Source organism: Neovison vison, chromosome 1 (genome assembly GCF_020171115.1).
Source record: "Neovison vison isolate M4711 chromosome 1, ASM_NN_V1, whole genome shotgun sequence".
NCBI lineage: Eukaryota > Metazoa > Chordata > Mammalia > Carnivora > Mustelidae > Neogale > Neogale vison.
This window is the reverse complement of record NC_058091.1, coordinates 211,901,909-211,919,601: the sequence shown is the minus strand read 5'-3', so window position 1 is coordinate 211,919,601 and position 17,693 is coordinate 211,901,909. Positions and strand designations below refer to the sequence as shown.

At 40.0% G+C, this 17,693-nt stretch overlaps 1 protein-coding gene across 2 annotated transcripts in view; it reads left to right on the top strand.

Annotated features, from left to right (window-relative positions):
* The window catches only part of JMY (junction mediating and regulatory protein, p53 cofactor), a 116,888-nt gene extending 101,830 nt beyond the window's left edge, over positions 1–15,058 (top strand). The window contains exon 11 of one of the 2 annotated variants that reach the window (XM_044266477.1): positions 13,425–15,058. The gene's annotated coding sequence lies outside the window, so the exon portion shown is untranslated. Of the gene's footprint in view, positions 1–163; positions 5,623–13,424 lie in introns of those variants that run through there. The other variant, XM_044266469.1, reaches the window with a different exon arrangement.
* The last annotated feature ends 2,635 nt before the right edge of the window (positions 15,059–17,693 follow it).

Sequence of the window (17,693 nt, the reverse complement as noted above, 5' to 3'; positions counted from 1 at the left end):
AGCAGGGAACCTGCTTCCCTTCCTCTCTCTCTGCCTGCTTATGATCTCTGTCTGTCAAATAAATAAATAAAATCTTTAAAAATAAATAAATAAATAAAAGACCACACTGTCTTTAATAAGTCAATATTTTTTTAATACACTATTTTTCTTTATTTGTGAACAGGTGACTCAACAGAAAGAAAAAAACACCTGCAGTTAAAGATCAAAGATTTGTTTTTGGAAAACAAAAGTTTAATGTGTGATTTCCCCAACTGGATTCCACAAGATGCAAAGTGTGTTGGCTCAGTGGTATGAAAAAAATGGAAGCACAATTGGCAAGTTACCACTTTTGCAGTCAGTCCAGTATTTGGTGGGTAACATGAGGTTTAGATGTGCAGTGCTCCCAATGCAATGAAGAAAAGGCCTTCCAGAGATGCCTGGTTTTTTAAGCACCTTCCCCTCCTGTCCACCCATGTTCATCCTTGTAGTGGCCAGTCAAGCTAGGGGTCGCTCTGAGTTGGAAAAACACTGGGTTGACAGAGATCTACTGTGAGCTGTGTTGGGACTGCTTTGAAATCCATCTTTAAGTGCACTGAATAGTCCTCTGCTTGAAAACACAGAGCTTCTTCTATATCAGCTTGTATAAATAGTGCGACACTCTGAAAAAGAAGTTTATCATGATAGCTATAGGACAGGAATTGGAAAGAATCAGATGGAAATGCACTGAAAATTTCCACATTACTCATCTCCAAAGGAATTTTCATAAAGATGTTCAACATCTGAAAAGATACATAACCATGGAGATACACTTAATGTGTTTACCACAACATGATACATTAAACATGCATATTTTTAAAAGACCACATACTCACTTTGTAAGGTTTTGAAGTAAAAATTTCCATGCTTTTAAATAGCTCTTCATAATTGTGAATTTATAATAGTTTGAATTTCATGTGCAGCTTTGTTTATGAAAAGCAATACTTTGTAACTTGATAATTCAGATTATTTTTAGTCCTTTTGTTTGAACGATTGCTTGATTAGTGTAATTCAACGTGACTTTCCTATTGAGAATCAGAAATGAGGATTCGGTAATAGGGATGCAGATCTCGTCTGTTTAACATGCACCATTTAAGTTTTTCTTTTTATGCTCCACAGTGAAGTGCACTCTACAGATATGCAGAAAGTAGACAGGCAGAAAAGCCTCCTTGGCTGGCATTTCACTATCTTCACATGTTTTGAGTGGAACTTGGGGAGAGGACCTTTGTCAGTAGACCTTTTAAAACCTATGTATGTAGTTCTAGGTGCTGATTTTGCTATAAGGAGTCCTGAAGGACGCATTTATATGAATGGAGCCATTATGAATTCTCAGCAGGAGTGTTGTGGGCTTGAATGAAGGTAGATATGTTGGACCCAGTCTACAGTATTCTGTAGAGTGTAATTCTGCATCAGACAGATTTTGGCCTTTATATGAAGGGAGTTAAGTAAGGACTGATGTACCAAAAAGAACTTTTATTTCTTCTGAGGCATTTCTCTGTCCTCGACCCAGAAAGCAGTCCCAGAGTAAAAGCCCTCCAATGTATATGAATTGGTTTTTTAGAAGAGAGAAAAAAATGCTTACACCTTTGTCACTTTAAGATGTATTTCCTTTAGAATAATTATGGAGAAAAATTTCTGTTTATTGACGAGAGTAGGAACTTTTGCACAGTTTTTTCCACAATACATTAGTTTTCTTCTTATGTTATTCCTATATCTTGGAAGATTAAAATATATATCTAATATAGAGACTCAGTCTTTATCCCACAGTGGGAGAGGTGGATGAGGAATTTTCCTCATTTCCTTCAGTAAAACATTGAAGAGTGCTTTTCAACCAAAACAATGATTGGTTTGATTAATATAATTTGGTGAAGAAAAATGCTTAAGCAAATTTACAAACCTTAAAAAAATCATGTATCAATTTTAAGCCTTTGGATGCATATGAATAAGTTTTTTCATTCATTGATATTTAGAAAAATACAGAACTTAACATTTTAAATTAACAGCAAAAGCACTAGAACTTTTATCTGTTAGGAATTTGTTCCCCAGTTACAGCTGGGATTCCATCAGAAGACAGGCTCACTTATAAATGGATACTGTAATTTGTCTTCCAGAACCATGTTCTGGTAACTCCAGTACTCTGGAGTGGGTACAGACCCTTGTGAATCCTTTAGGGGTGCATCTGAAAGAAACTCTGTGTACATCCCACTGTGGCACTTCATGAAAATTGTCTCTCTTGGAAATGATGAGTATGTTAAAGCAAAGCCTCATTAACAACCAGCTCTGCTTATTCTCTGCTAAATAAACTTTCTCTACTACACCTATTTTCCATCCTTAAGATTCAAATTCCTGCCTCCACAGAATTACAAGTTAACTGCAGATCATCCACCTTGGGAGTTCTCACAATGTTTAAATTTCAAATAACTACAGTCCAGTTGTCCAAGATGAGATTACCAGTTGAATCCTCAAGTTAATTTTTTTTTTCCTCATGTTAATTTTAAAGCAGTTTTGGAACCCAACAGTTTTGTAAGCATAAATTACCACCACCACCACCACCCCGCCCTTAAAAAAAGCAGTGTCTTTGCCCTTAATATTAAATTTTAATATATTTAATTAGGATGGTATTTATAGATGACCACATGTTTTAAGTTCCAAACTTGCCCACATACTATTTCTATGGTTTAAAATATTTGAGTTTTATCTCAATGTATCCTTTCTGTCAAAAGAATCCACAAACAGCTGCTTGCTTGTGCCGAATCCCTTTAGAAGTCCGTTTACTAATCTAGTCCTCGACGTAATATATTTTAAATAGGAAAACAAATAGATAACTTGAGGATATTTTAAGGTTAAGGTTACTGCTCACTTGAATGCCATTTTCAAATTGTTCTCCCACTTAGTCACAGTGCTGTGTATATAACCAGTGTAGTACTTAGAGGAAAGTTATTCCTAATCTCAGACCTGGGTGGTATTATGATGTAGCTTTGTGACGAAACACCTGGCTAAAGAAGATTTTTAAAAGATGAGCAGTTACCTTCCTTACCTGATGTATGTCTATAGGTTTTGAGTTTATGAGCGGCCTAAGAACAATCATTCCCTAGTTGTCCTAGTTGTTCATTTTAACAAATTTAGATGCAATTATAAATGATGTTGATCAGGTGTAGTAGTTAACACAGTGGGAATATGAGATTTTCCTCATTGTGTGAAACCACAGGGAGTTTTCAGCACTTTGATTTACTCTGTAAAAATGGGGCAAAAATCCTTGTTTCTACAAAGCTGAACTGTACAGCAGTTTTTGGTAACATATGGCATGACCACTTTGCCATAAAATGTGTTAAATTCTGAGGCATACTTCGGCCATAGAAGGCACTAAGAATTAAAACTCCTATCAGTGGAACAAAAATGAACGGGCAGCATCCTCTGTTTGGAATGGGACCAGTGTACAATTAACAAAAGTTAATTTTATACATTCCTTAAGATTCCATTTTTTAATTGCATTCATTGAATTTGTGTATAAATTTAAGTTAATGCCTAAGTCAGTTTAGTCTTAGCCTAAGGAAAGTTTTTTCTTCCACTAAATATAAGATCTTGGGGTGGTCGGTGTTTGTTTTCTGTTTTTTTTTTTAATAACCTTTATAATTTAATTATTACGCACATAATAATACCAGATACCAATCTGTCAAGTTCTATAGTAAGAGGTTCCTTAAAGGCCTTATCAGGGAGTTCAGATTGCATAACATTATTTCCAGGCTATTTGTAAGAAAGTATTTGAACAGCTGTAAAAACATTTAAAAACTGTGGCAGATGCATTGTTAATTTGCAGCCGTTTGATAATAAGAGCAGAAACCTTAACAAGTTTTACCTAATTCTTGCACTGAATTTAAATGATAATATAAAGTTAAATGTGCATTTTAAGCAGATTTTATTTCACATTTCTACTTAGCATATGAGAAAAGCTATGCTTAGTGTTAGAGGACTGACAGGCAAGATGTATTCCAGATGGAAGAGGTAAGAAGCACCTTACTGTTGAAGCATGTTGCGTTTAGTTAGTGCTGCTGAACAATTCAGTAGTTACTTCTGAACTTTGCTGCAAAGTGCTCTTTAGTTAAAGCACATAGAGAGGGATCTCTGCCTAATTGCTTTGTAAATTGAAGCAATGGTGTTTTTTATTCTATAAATAGTCTAATTTAAAAGTTTTTCCTACAAAATGAGTTTATATTGCTGCCTAAGCTATCATGTATGTAAACAGAGGGTTTTTTTTTTTAAGGGTGAGAAGAAATCGGGGTCCTGTGTGTGCGTGTGCACGCGCACATGTGGTGTGTTTGCCCATTGGGTTATTTGGAAGATATGTTCGTTCTAAAATGTTCTGTTTTGCCCACAAGCATAAATGTACAGCTTGGTATTTGAGGGGTTTAATTGATTGAATTCAAATTTATAAGTGTTTCTCCCCTTCCCCACTTTTATTATGCCACTGTAAGGTGCATGTACAGAAAATACCTCGGAGGTTGACATATAATAAATACTTCATCAAGGCTATTTCACATTGAAACTCAAAGCAGTCATTTGTTTTGAGAGTTAAGGAAAAGTTTTTTGTTAGTTTTTTAAAAAATCATTTATAACTAAGGGTGGCTCAATTTGGGGGAATTAAGGGTGGAGAGGAAAGAAAGACAGTGGGAAGTGATTTTTAGATGTATACACAAAGATATGGGTGTTGGTTATAGAGGTGAATTTTAACAAGGGAAGTTCTGGGTTTTTGTTTTTTTTTTTTTTAAACTTGCATGTTCTATGGTTAACGATCCAAGAGTGTAACAAGTTATTCTAGCTTTTCCCAGTACTAATTATATTGGTTTTAAGAAGTCTTCATGATCACAAGATGGCATTTTCTCTTCAGTTATGAACCTAGAGGGATAGACAATACCACCCAGACAGTGACTTCAACTTCTTTGACTTGGACAGAATCCCCACTGTCTCATTGAGTTTCTCGTACTGTATGTCTTGCCAAGTGTGAAACCACAATATATAGTTTGTGAAAAATTGAAGGCTACAGATAATTTGCATGATTAAAGCCCATTAGGGCTACTGAAACTGACATGTTTTTTAGCCTTTCTGGTTAAATGAAAACTACAATGGCAAACCAATTCACCATTTACTAGCTTTGTGCAATATTATAATGGTAGAAGCAAAACACTAGCACATTGTGCTTGGCTTTTAAAGATGGCTTTACCACTGTACATTAAACGGAAGTGTGCACAGTGTATTGTAAATGCCAACTCTTGCAAATTTACAATACTTAAATATGCTCCATTAATATTCTAAAGTATTAAAAGTACAAAGAAAAAACTAAGCAGGCATTTATAGCAATACTCTGAAATCTCCAATAATTGTTTTGACTGTTGCCTTTTGCTCTGTAGTGCAACTTTTCTGCATTGTAATTATTGTATTGCTTTGTATTTTCATGTTTTTTACACTCATGACTTCAGAGGTAAGTACTTGTACAGCAAGTACTGCAATCACCTTCTCTTCTTGTACATGCAATGTAACAACATGCAGTTTTGGTGCTTAACAATATTCCTTTTTTTCTTTAATAAAAGATATTTATTGAGTTAAACTTCATTTTGTTTGTTTAAAATAGCACTCGTGGTAAATATTGTCACTTCATTTCAAAGAGAAGGAGCACAGCAAGTTGTGAATTTGCTCTAACATGATGAACAGGCTTCAGAGACTCTCTACCCCTGTACTTCGGCCTCTGCCTGACTGCTATTTATAATGAAGTAGTTTAACGGTTGCCGAATTTATGCTAATAAAAGCCTTATACATGTTGTCTGTGTAGCTATCCACATAGTTTGGCAATGTTGACTTTCAAAATTTGGAAGGTCTTTAAATGCCTTTCATTTTAGCAAGCCATCTGTGACTATTTAAATTTGAGATTATTGGCTCTACACTTAAGCATGGGACTAGCTTAACCGGAACGCAGCGATACCCTTATCCAGTGCTTACTTGATACAGCTCCCAACATGCAAGAGGCATACATTTAAGGGCAGATCCCAGGTGCGGCTCAGTCCCCAAGTAAGGGGACCACCAGTTCCATCTCTCCTTGTGCAGTTCAAGTCACTTTTGCTCTCTGAGAGAACAGAATTTTTGTTTCTGATTTTTTATTACTGGGGCTATCTAGTTCTTACGTAAGAATGTTCACAGCCTGGTATTAAATGATTCCTTCCTTCCTTCCTTCCTTCCCTTCCTCCTTCCTTCCCCAAGCCATAATTTATAAAATGATGGGCTGAACACAGTGGGATTTGATTCTTTGCCAGTTCCAGGATTCTGTATTAAGAAGTGAGACAGTTCTCCCAAGGGAGAAATTAATTCCATGTATTCCCTCTGCAAATAAATCTGAAACTAGCCAGAGGCTTTGATTACTGGATAGTTTTTCTACGAGAATATAGAGAATGGATTTAATAAGAGGAGATCTAGCCAAACTGGCACAGTATCTTCTCTGAATTAAACTTAGGTCCATTAATACATCTCTCAACACAGTACTTGAGAAGAATCCTAGTACCTGGTGCATCCCTTATGAAGTTGGGTGTGGTTGGCTTAGAATAGCCTCCCTGGATAATCTCTCTGTTGGACTAGCCATCTTTACTAAGTCAGGTAAAAAACAAAAATATCTCCTGGATCTCTAGGCCTGATAGAATTCCTCAGTCCTTTCCATCTGTCATTCATGCTGGCCTTGCTGAATTCCATAAACTGGATCAAAACCTCATCCAGGATGGATTCAACCTGAATTTGCTACAGGGAGCTGTTTGGGAGACATTTAGAATTCTTTGATGCAGAAATACCAACATTCCGGGGCACCTGAGTGGCTCAGTGGGTTAAAGCCTCTGCCTTTGGCTCAGGTCATGATCCCGGGGTCCTGGGATCGAGCCCCGCATCGGGCTCTCTGCTCGGCAGGGAGCCTGCTTCCTCCTCTCTCTCTGCTTGCCTCTCTGACTACTTGTGATCTCTGTCAAATAAATAAATAATTTAAAAATTTTTTTTTTAAAAATACCAACATTCCATCACATTCTGACAGCTATTGATAGTGAAGTTTGATCTTCTTTCCGAAACACACTGTCCCTCTGCCAAGTTACTATATTCGTACCCTTTCTGCAGAGACCCTACAACTTAGTTGCTCATCAGAAACTTTGTTCCTTACTGTTAGCATTTTCTCCAGATCTCTCTCCACTAGTAATCATGCCCATTCACAAGATCCTCTTGTTAATCAATTGTGTGCTCTCTTATTTCTCTGAAGTTGGCAGTCTGTCAACTTCTTAACGTCTAACAGGGTGATGACCCATTCGTTCTCCCTAAGTTCTGTCCTCTAATCACAGCTCCCTCCTACTTCTTTCCCTCCTTGCCTCCCTCCAACCACTCTTGGCTGTTGCTGAGAATGGCTCCATAGCGCCAGGCCATTAAGCATCTTTCTGGTCTCATGTTCATCCCTGTCACTAATTCCAGTGGCCAGGCTTCCAATACAGTCAATATGCTGCTAGACTTCCTGCCTCCACACTGGCTAGGGACACCATGCACCAATATACAAGGCTTTCTTTGAGCAGGCTCTGGTCTCCATTCTAAGCTGTTAGCTCTGGTATCTCCATTTTATATGCTTATCTCATGCCTTTCCACCTGCACAGGTATCTGCCTAAAATGCTTCTCTTCTGTCAACACCATCTAAATTCCATCCAGTGAGTGTTAATTTGGAAAGCATATGGGCAAACACGACCCTCCCTGTGTGTCAACATCCTTAGAACACTGCAAATAGGGGAATAAAGTTATAAGAGGATTTATAGAATCTGATGGAACCTTCACGATTCTACAAATGTTACTAATCATTTGAGGCACAGAAAAAAATAAAGGGTTTAGGTATTAAATTGTCCACGGCATCTACCATGTTTGCAGCTTTGGCTTAACCCCTCCATCATTCCCCACAGCAACTTCAACTTCACTCTTAACCCTGTAAGGTCCAAGTGCTCAGCTTTAATATTAAACTGTCTTGAAAAGAGCTCGTTCTAGGCTATAACTAGACCCGAGTCTCCTGTGTTGAGATGTGGTAGAGAAACTCAGTAAAAAATTTCAAGAAGTTTAAAAACAAAGTATCCAAGACAGCAAGATGTAAATTCAAATAAAGTCAGTTACAGACTGTAATTATGGTTAGTCACAGGGCTCACAGGCAGTGTCGATGGAGGAAATTTGTTCCCTACTACGCAGTTTTTGCAAGAGGAGTCATAGGAACATCTATACCCACACAATATGCCTACAGTTACCTGTTTCACTTCCAGTGATGTCTCTAAGCTGCACAAGTTGGGGGAGAAGCAGAGGGAGAAAGAATCCTCAAGCCGACTTCCCACTGAGCACAGCGCTCAACACAGGGCTTGATCCCAGGACCCCGAGATCATGACCTGAGCTGAAATCAAGAGACAGACATTCAACTGACTGAGCCATCCAGGCACCCCATCAGCAACTTATTTCTATTTAGATGCTTCTAGAGCAACAACATTCCCAGTAATGGGCCAATTCCCCCTGATCTGGAGGCCCTTTATGTAAGAGTAATACTAAATAACGCTTTAATAAAAAATAAGTAAATATATAAATAAATGCTTTAATCAAGTCATTGCAAGTCTATGAATATGGATTTTGAAGAAAAGCCTTAGCAGCAATTAAGCCCACTGGCCAATTTCTGTTGGAACAGTCATGACAGAAACAGTCATCCTCAAGGGTGCTTGAATACCTTCCATCAATAGACATTTTGTGTATGTAATCAATGATGAAAGACTGGCAAACTAAGAAACCTTATGTTTTTGTAACCCTTTTTTAATGGAAAGGATGGAGTCTGGCAGGAATCAATCATATAGTTACTCCTAAAACTTCTTAGGAAAGACTTAGAATAATAAAACTTAACTCTGAATTTTTTTAATTTTGTGTATGTGGCACACTTAAGCCAGAAGAATAAATAAGCACCATTAAGTGACTTGGGAGAAGAGTAAGATGACAAGAAGAAACTTACTGTAGCGAACGTGGGCATATTGTTAAATCATCTTATACAAAATTACATTTTAAAAAAGCCATACTATGAGGGGCGCCTGAGTGGCTCAGTGGGTTAAAGCCTCTGCCTTCGGCTCGGTTCATGATCTCAGGGTCCTGGGATCGAGCCCCAAGTCTGGCTCTCTGCTCAGCAGGGAGCCTGCTTCCTCCTCTCTCTCTCTGCCTGCCTCTCTGCCTGCTTGTGATCTCTCTCTGTCAAGTAAATAAATAAAAATCTTTATTTTTAAAAAAAAAAGCCATACTATGTTTCCATGGTGGAAGTAGTCCAGTTGGCGACAACGTCTAAACATGTTGTCGGCCAGAATCGTGTTTTTCATGCTTCAAGACCAAAACCTGTAGGATTTTGAAGTAAAATTGCAAGTGTCTAGTAGTTCAGATCTGCTTAAAATTATTTGGTCTTCCATGTAGGCTAATTTGTGACCTACCTCTTTTCAGAAATAGGGTGGCCTACCTGGCAAGTATACAGGTCAATTGCACAGTTTTTGAAACTGTTAACTCTATTGCCTCTTCTGTCAGAACTTCCAAGGATCATCATAAAGTACAACCAGAAGTTCACTGGGTCCCAGCACTTGCTGAAAAGTTTTCTAACGTCAACTATAAGTTTTTGTGATGTTCTCTAAGCTCTGGTAGGACATTATGTTGAATCATCAGAAGGCAACACCTAGACACAGTACCTCACCAACTCCAGCGATGCCTTTGCTACAAGCTATGATGACTTCATACTTAGGCTTTCATGGATGTAGAAATAAATACCTATTTCTAAAAATTTCTAGACTTTCTCCATAACTCTCTTCCTGGTTAGTCTCACTCTTCCATGGATTCTAAATGATGTGTTACGATGATTCCCAGATGGGTTTTTTTTTTTCTGGCCTGTTCCTCTTTTCAGAACTCTAGAGCTATATGTATTCAACTACCTGATGGTCTCTCCATTTCTATGCCGCATGCATATCTCAAACATAACATGTCCAAAATGGTGCCCTGGACCCAGCCCATCAAACCCAGATTTGCTCATCTTCCACAATCATCCTGTTCTGCAATTAGGAACCTCCAGATTCTCCTTGCTGCCTTTCTCCCCTTCACCATCTACATCCAGTTCTTTGACAAGTCCTATGAAGCCTAGCTCCACTTTGTATCTGGATCCTTCCTTTGCTTTCTCTGTCCCTTACTACCCTTATCTCTTTAGTAGACAATCTTCAGCTCTCACCTAGATTACTGTACTGGCCTCCTAACTGATCCTTCCATGACACACTTGTCTCTTCAACTTACTCCCTACCCACAAAGTGATGAGATCACATCTCTCTCCTGTACAGAACCTTCCAGTTGCTTTCCATTGCACTTAGAATGAAATCTCAAGTCATCTTACGGTCTGCCTACAAAGCTGGATGTGGTTTGACCCTTCCTACCAGCCCATGGCTTACTGAGCTCTAGGCACATGTATAATCTTTTAGGACCTATGTGAACTGTCCTCTTCCTAGAATTGTTCTTCCTCTCTTTTTTAGTATGACCAACTTATCTGTGTCCTCAAAGTTCTTAATGTTGAAGTCCTAACCCTCAGAATGTGGAGATAGGGTCTTGACAGCAATAGTGAAGTAAGGTCATTAGAGTGGGCCCTAATCCACTATGACTAGTATCTTTATAAGTGGGATAATTTAGACACAAATGTGCATAGAGGGAAGATAATGTGGAAAGACATACAGTAAAGATGGTCATCGGCAAGGCGATGAGAGAGGCGTGGACAGATGCTTCAATGTCCTCAGAAGGAACCAATCCCGCTGATACCTTGATTTTGGACTTCTAGCATCCAGAGACTGTGAGACAATAAATTTCTTTTGGTGAAGCCCCCTTGTCAGTAGTACTTTGTTACAGCAGTTCTAGGAAACGAATACATCGTCCTTCAGGTTTGCACTGGGGTGTTATCTCCTCATGAGGACTTCTCCCCCTTTCTTGAGTAGCTTCCACCTTATCCTCCATCAGAGTCGTGCTGATCAGATAATTCAGCGCTTTCCCCCTGAATCTGCGAGCAGTCTTGTAGTTAGAAGAGCTCCATAACCAGTTCTGACCAATGAAATGGAAGAAGCAGTAACAAGCATCACTTTCAGCCTGATGCAGTGAAAAGTTCATAAAAATTCCTCCAATAGTTCTCTTGCCTAGTGGCAAACAAAGAAGTCTCATACACTACAAGGCAATGGAGCCGCCTCTTGAGACTGTGAAGACAAGGATTCCCTCTGTCACCACTTCCTTTCACCACTGTATCAGAGGTACTAACACTGCAGTTAGGCAGGAAAAAGAAAAGGTGAAGGATGGAAAGAAAGAAAAAATGACATGTTTGGCAGGTATTATGGTTATGTATGTAGAAAATCCAAAAATATCTATTGAACGAAGAGAGCTTTAGTAAGAATTGCTTGATAATATCCAGTACTTTAGTATCAACAGAATTTCTCTATACTAGTATCAAATAGGTAAAAATTAAATTTATAAAAGCTATCATTGTTTAAGAACTGAGAAGTCAAGGAAAAGCATGCAGTAGAAAACTGGGCGTGAGCCTTGAGTAGGCGGTTGGTTCATAGAAGAGATTCAAATGGCTGATCCTGCACACAAAAGATGGTCTACCTCAATAGCAATAAGGAGAACACTACACCAAAGTAAGATACCAATGCATGCTCAAGAATGGTTAGCCATTTGAAAGACTGACCGTTTCCCATGTTCTCAAGAATTTAGAAAAGAACTTCCAGACAGTACTAGTGGTAGTATACCAGTTGTACAAATCTCTTGGAAGCTTGCCAGGCATCATTTACAAAAGTTGGATCTGTGCTCACTCTGTGACACGTGGCTAGAATATGCACTGTTCAGTCAGGAGACCTACACACGGATACTTAGAGCAACATTCTCTGTCATAACCAACAACCAGAATAACCCAAATGTCTCTCTACAGATGAATGTACAAACTGTGGTATATTCCTCAAATGTGGTACTGGAGAACAGAAAAATGAATACAGCTATGCAAATCAGTTTGCATGAATCTCAGGGACAAAGTTGAGCCACAAAAGACAAAAAGAATAATATATGATTCCAGTCATATTAAGTTTAAAAATGGGCAAAACTAAACTATAGTGTTCAGGGTATTTAGGTAATAAAACTAAAAAACAAAAATAAAAACAAAAAAAAAACCCAAGTGATGATTGCCATAAAATTGATGTTAATGGTCATGTTTGTGTTCTCTGAGGCTCTGAAACTTCTATTTCCTGACTAGGGTGTGGTTAGGTGGGGCTTATATTTATGTATTTTTCTGAGTGTTAAATTTCACAATAAAGTTTTTTTTTTTTTAATGCCAAAATAGGGGACGCCTGGGTGGCTCAGTGGGGTAAGCCTCTGCCTTACGCTCAGGTCATGATCTCAGGGTCCTGGGATCAAGCCCAACGTGGGGCTCTCTGTTCAGCAGGGAGTCCGCTTGTCCCTCTCCAAGTCCCTTTGCCTCTGCCTCCCACTTGTACTTTCTCTCTCTCAAATAGATAAATAAAATCTTTAAAAAATAAAACCGCTAATGTAGAGTTCTTTTATTAGAATTCTAGAAATTGCTTTTAGAATTCAGTTCCAAAAACTTTTCTCTGCAAAATAATTTGCATGCTTGCTCTACAAAACAATGAGAACCATATAATCTAACATTTCACTTTATTTCATTAGTTGCCAGGAAATCAGAGCAAATTTAGTGCTCCAGTGGAAAAAACAACTCATCTCGAACTTCTGGTCTACACTGTTCTCTGCTCCTTTTAATTTGCTTTGTGTGTCTGTATGTCTTTGTGTCTGTGTATGTGTGAAACTCTCCTTGGTGTTTTAATATTGTGAGTTTCCTTCTTGAGGAATTTGATGGGAAGAGTTTTAAAATGTTCATTAAATAAAAAGATGTTGCAGCATAGCATGGCATAGTGTTTAACAGCAAGGACGAGATATCTGATAGAGCTGTGTGAATTTGGACAAATTACTTCTCTGTGCTTCAATTTGTTCATCTGTAAAATGGAGACAATGTCTACTTATATGGTTGTTACATGGATGAAATAGAAGACTGCCTGGCACATATGTAAATGTGAGCTATTATTATTCTCCTGAAAGATGATGCTAAAATTTCTCAGAAAGAACCACAAAGATCAAGAGTAATTTAGAAGCAAGAACATCAGAGATTAGAATAGATTGCTCCTGGACAACCTGAAAGGCAGTGATGATCATATGTATTTCCTTCATTAATTAGAACATAATTTCATTCACACATCAAAATGAAGATGCAATAGGCAACATTTATATTAACAATGAAAAAATACCTTACCTTCATGTTTACTTTTTTGTAGAAAGAATTGGGCACAAGTGAAAAACAGGATTTCTATTTTCTGATGTTCTGCAGAAATGCAATCCTGAAGAGACAAAATATCCAAAAATAGAAAGAATCCAACAAAGAACTTTCAGTTAAATATGATGGATTGAAACGTGCTTTTATTGCTACTCCCTCCTAAATCCCCATCATGGCGGTAAAGGAATAAAGAGCAAAAGAGGAAAAAGTTATGGACAAGAAATGTCAGTGTCTGCAAGATGCACAGGAAGTAATGATTTAACAGTGGGGGGAGCTGACCTGCGAGTCTGCGGCGAGTACTGACAAGTGTGCCAAGTGCTGAGGGGCCTGGCCTCTGGAGGCACTGTGTTCCCTGCAAAGAGGGGATGAGGTATAAGGGTGCAAAGGAGAGTGGTGAGAAGTCTCCCAACAGAAACAACAGATCCCCTGGCCCACCCTTTCCCACTCCAAGACACAAGACATTCATTCTCTGGAATAAACAAGCCAGAGAAGATACGGGACTCTAAGAGCAGGTACAAGAGGAGGCCAAGGGGAATGGTGAACACTGTAGGGTTAAGTTACAATCTGTCTTCACAGCCCCAAGACCCCGGGCTGCTTTTTCCTGCCTGATTCAGAGATGGGCCTGGGCTGGCATCTACACCTCTCAGAGGACTCTGAAAGATCCCTCTCTGGAGAAACTAAATGGCTGTAGAGAAAAGACCATGCCATGTTGGTACCACATGTAGGGAAGAGTGGAGAGTTACCAAATGACAAAGCTGGCCTCCCAACCCAATCAATGCATCCCAAAGCGACCAGCCAGCCAGCCTCTTTCCATCCATAGTCCCCAGAGTCCCCAGGGTTTCACTATAAGATGTGAACAGGCTGCTTAGAATCACAATGAAGTCTCTACACAATGAAGACCAAAAAACAAACCCAAAAAACTAAAGAAGATAATTCTTGGAAAACAGACAAGAGATTAGGAAGAAAATTTACTTCTAATGGGAAAAAAGAAAGTGAAGTACTGCATCTATAAAACAAGAATGTATCACAATAAAAATATTGAGAGCAGCGAATGACACTTAGAAACAAAAAGCATGACAGCTGACATTGCAAATCCAATACAAGGTTTACACGGTAGAGGCTAGGAACACTTTGAGTCAAAGAAAAGGCTAAGGAGACGAGTAATAGAAAATATAATTAGAGGATTAATTCGGCTAATCTAATATCTGATTGATGCTGGGAGAAGAAAAGTAGAGAGGAGCAAATTATTTAAAAAACAATTCAAGAAACTTACTCCTTCGTTTACTACAATTTGAGCTGGGTTTTCTTTCATGTACAAGAGGATTCTCAGATGGTCCCCTGAGGAGTGTGCCATCCCAGATGAGGACTCCGAAATACTCCTGGCATGGGTGACGTGGAGGGTACTGGTGAGCGCAGAGAGAGCAATTCTGGTGGAGCCCGTGGGGCTGAAGCTGGAGTGGAGAAGTCTGAAGGGCAAACGGAAAGTTAGGAAGTGGAGCTAATTCATGAGTACACAATTTTTTCAGTATCTCAGTGGAAAAGAAGAAATCAATAGCTCTGAGGATTAAAGGTGAACATCTTTAAAGGTAAGAGACCCTGGGGGTGCCTGGGAGGCTCAGTCAGTTGGGCTTCTGACTCTTGGTTTTGATTCAGGTCATGATCTCAGGGTTGTGAGTTTGAGCCCCGGTGTGAAGCATGCTTGAGACTCTCTCTCTCTCTCCCCCTCTACCCCTCCCCCTGTCAGAAAGAGAGAGTAAAAGAAAGGCGGGGCGTGCCTGGGTGGCTCAGTGGGTTAAAGCCTCTGCCTTCGGCTCAGGTTATGATCCCAGGGTCCTGGGATCGAGTTCCGTGTCGGGCTCTCTGCTCAGCAGGGAGCCTGCCCCCTCCTCTTTCTCTCTCTCTGCCTGCCTCTGCCTACTTGTGATCTGTCTATGAAATAAACAAATAAAAATCTTTATAAAAAAGAAAAGAAAAAGAGAAAAGTACAGATATACTAGAGCATGCTGGTACGCTAATTTAAAAAACAGTGAATAAATGGGGCTCCCCGGTGGCTCAGTTGGTTAAGTATCTCTCGATCATAGCTCAAGTTGTGATCTCAGGGTCCTGAGTTAAAGCCCTGTGTTGGGCCTTATGCTGGGTGTGGAGATGACTTTAAGGAAAAAAAAAAAGAGGTTAAAAAATAGTAAATAAAAAATAAAAGTGACTTGAACAAGCAGTCCTACCCCTGCCCTTAGGTAAGCAAAAGACTACCTTTCTAACTAATAAGTAAAGAGAAAATGGAGGAGAAAGTAAATTATCCAGTTCAGATGCCCCAAATACCTTTGGCCTCAATGATGGGAATGATTTCAAATCAAAGGATTAGAGGAAGTGAGTTAGAGAATATTCCTTCAAGGACTCACCTCAATTCTGCATAGTTACTTAATGCATGCAAAAAATGCAATAGATCTATTCTGGTCATTACTGGGTTTTCTAGAAAATGCTTCCATTCTCCCACAGTGTTTTCAGTGATTTCTTGCGTCACTATTACAGCGATGTGCATAGGACACATTTAAGGTCAGTTACTTTCATTATCCACCTGCTCAACAAGTTGTTTTGTCATCTAGCAGGATTTACTCGTGCGGACGATAGGCCCGTGTGGACGTGCAGGTGTCTGCAACGTGAGCTGGCGAAGATCAAGTCTCTGCCGGGGCAGTGCTCAGCGGTGGGAGGTGTGGGACCCTGGCGTGGCTCATCCACGCTGCCCACCACGTCTGAGACACACCAGGTTTTTGCTGCAGTCACAACACAGCACGACTGCCCGGCAAGACAGGGTGGCCCGGCAAATACCGTTGGGCAGGGCAGGCCTCATGGCCGTCGACAGCCCTGGGAAGTGTACAGTGTGGTCATCTGGAGGCCCCTCAAGGAGGCCGGGAATGCCGGTGCAGCAGCTCCCACTTAAGGGCATTCTCTCTAGCGACCTGAAGTCTTCTTCCTGCAGTTTCCATCCTAGCCATTCTGCCACTTCTATTCTGGGGAATCTGTGTGAAGAACAAAACATGTCCCCAGCACAGCAAGCGACCCAAAGGACAAGGGCACTGCCAGGATCCCACCGGGACTCTCAGCCGCCCGTTCCCCGCTGCTGTCCAGGCACTGGCGCGTAGGATGCAAGAGGAGAAGGCTGGGGACGCTCAGGCCTGGGCCTGCCAAACTGGAGTATCCAACTAGAGCCGTGCCGGACTGCTCGTGGAGCTTCCAGAAAGGTCTAATGGACTCCCTCCCACCCAGACTGCTTCAGTGGAAGAATCTGATTCAACTTCAAGGATCTTTAGAGGAAAAAAGGAAACAAGATGAAACCAGAGAGGGGCAAGCCTTAAAAGTCTCTTAATCTTAGGAAACATACTGAGGGCTGCTGGAGGGGAGGGTGTGGGGGGATGGGGTGACTGGGCGAAGCGCGCACTGGGGAGGGCATGTGTTGTAGTGAGCACTCGGTGTTATAGAAGGCTGACGAATCACAGACCTGTACCCCTGAAACAAATAATATTTTATATGTTAACTAAAAAGAATCTAAAAATTAATTAAAATAAATTTAATTACCTTCCAAAAAAAAAATCTGCTGTTGTGATGAATGTTCTCTCTGTATAAAATATCTGCTATTTCAATAGCTGTCAAGGGAAAATATATGAAGAATAAAAGGGCAATAATGACCAAGACTCATTTCCTAGTCACAGACAATGTTCCTACCCAAGTAACTATTTTACTTTTATAAATGCAAATAAGAATGGAAATTTAACACGGTCATTTCCACCATGGAACAGGCTTTTGTCATTGCTGCCAAGTTCTGCAATAATCATAAATGCCTCTCATTCATTCCCAAGCTGAGGTCTGAGCCTCACATTTCCTCACATTAGGTCAGAATCAAGATTCTGCCGCCTTTCTTTCAGCTACAATCCAACCATTTTACAGCTTTCTTTTTTTTTTTTTAAAGATTTTATTTATTTATTTGACAGAGAGAGATCACAAGTAGGCAGAGAGGCAGGCAGAGAGAGAGGAGGAAGCAGGCTCCCTGCTGAGCAGAGAGCCCGATGCGGAACTCGATCCCAGGACCCTGAGATCATGATCTGAGCCGAAGGCAGCGGCTTAAACCACTGAGCCATCCAGGCGCCCCGCAGCTTTCATTTTTTAAAACAGTGCAGCAAGCTACGTGCTTGGGTTTAGGACCTCGCTTTTGACTGCCAGAGATCTCGAGCTGCACTTTCTCAGCGAGTCATGAGCCGCCAAGAGAACTTGGAAG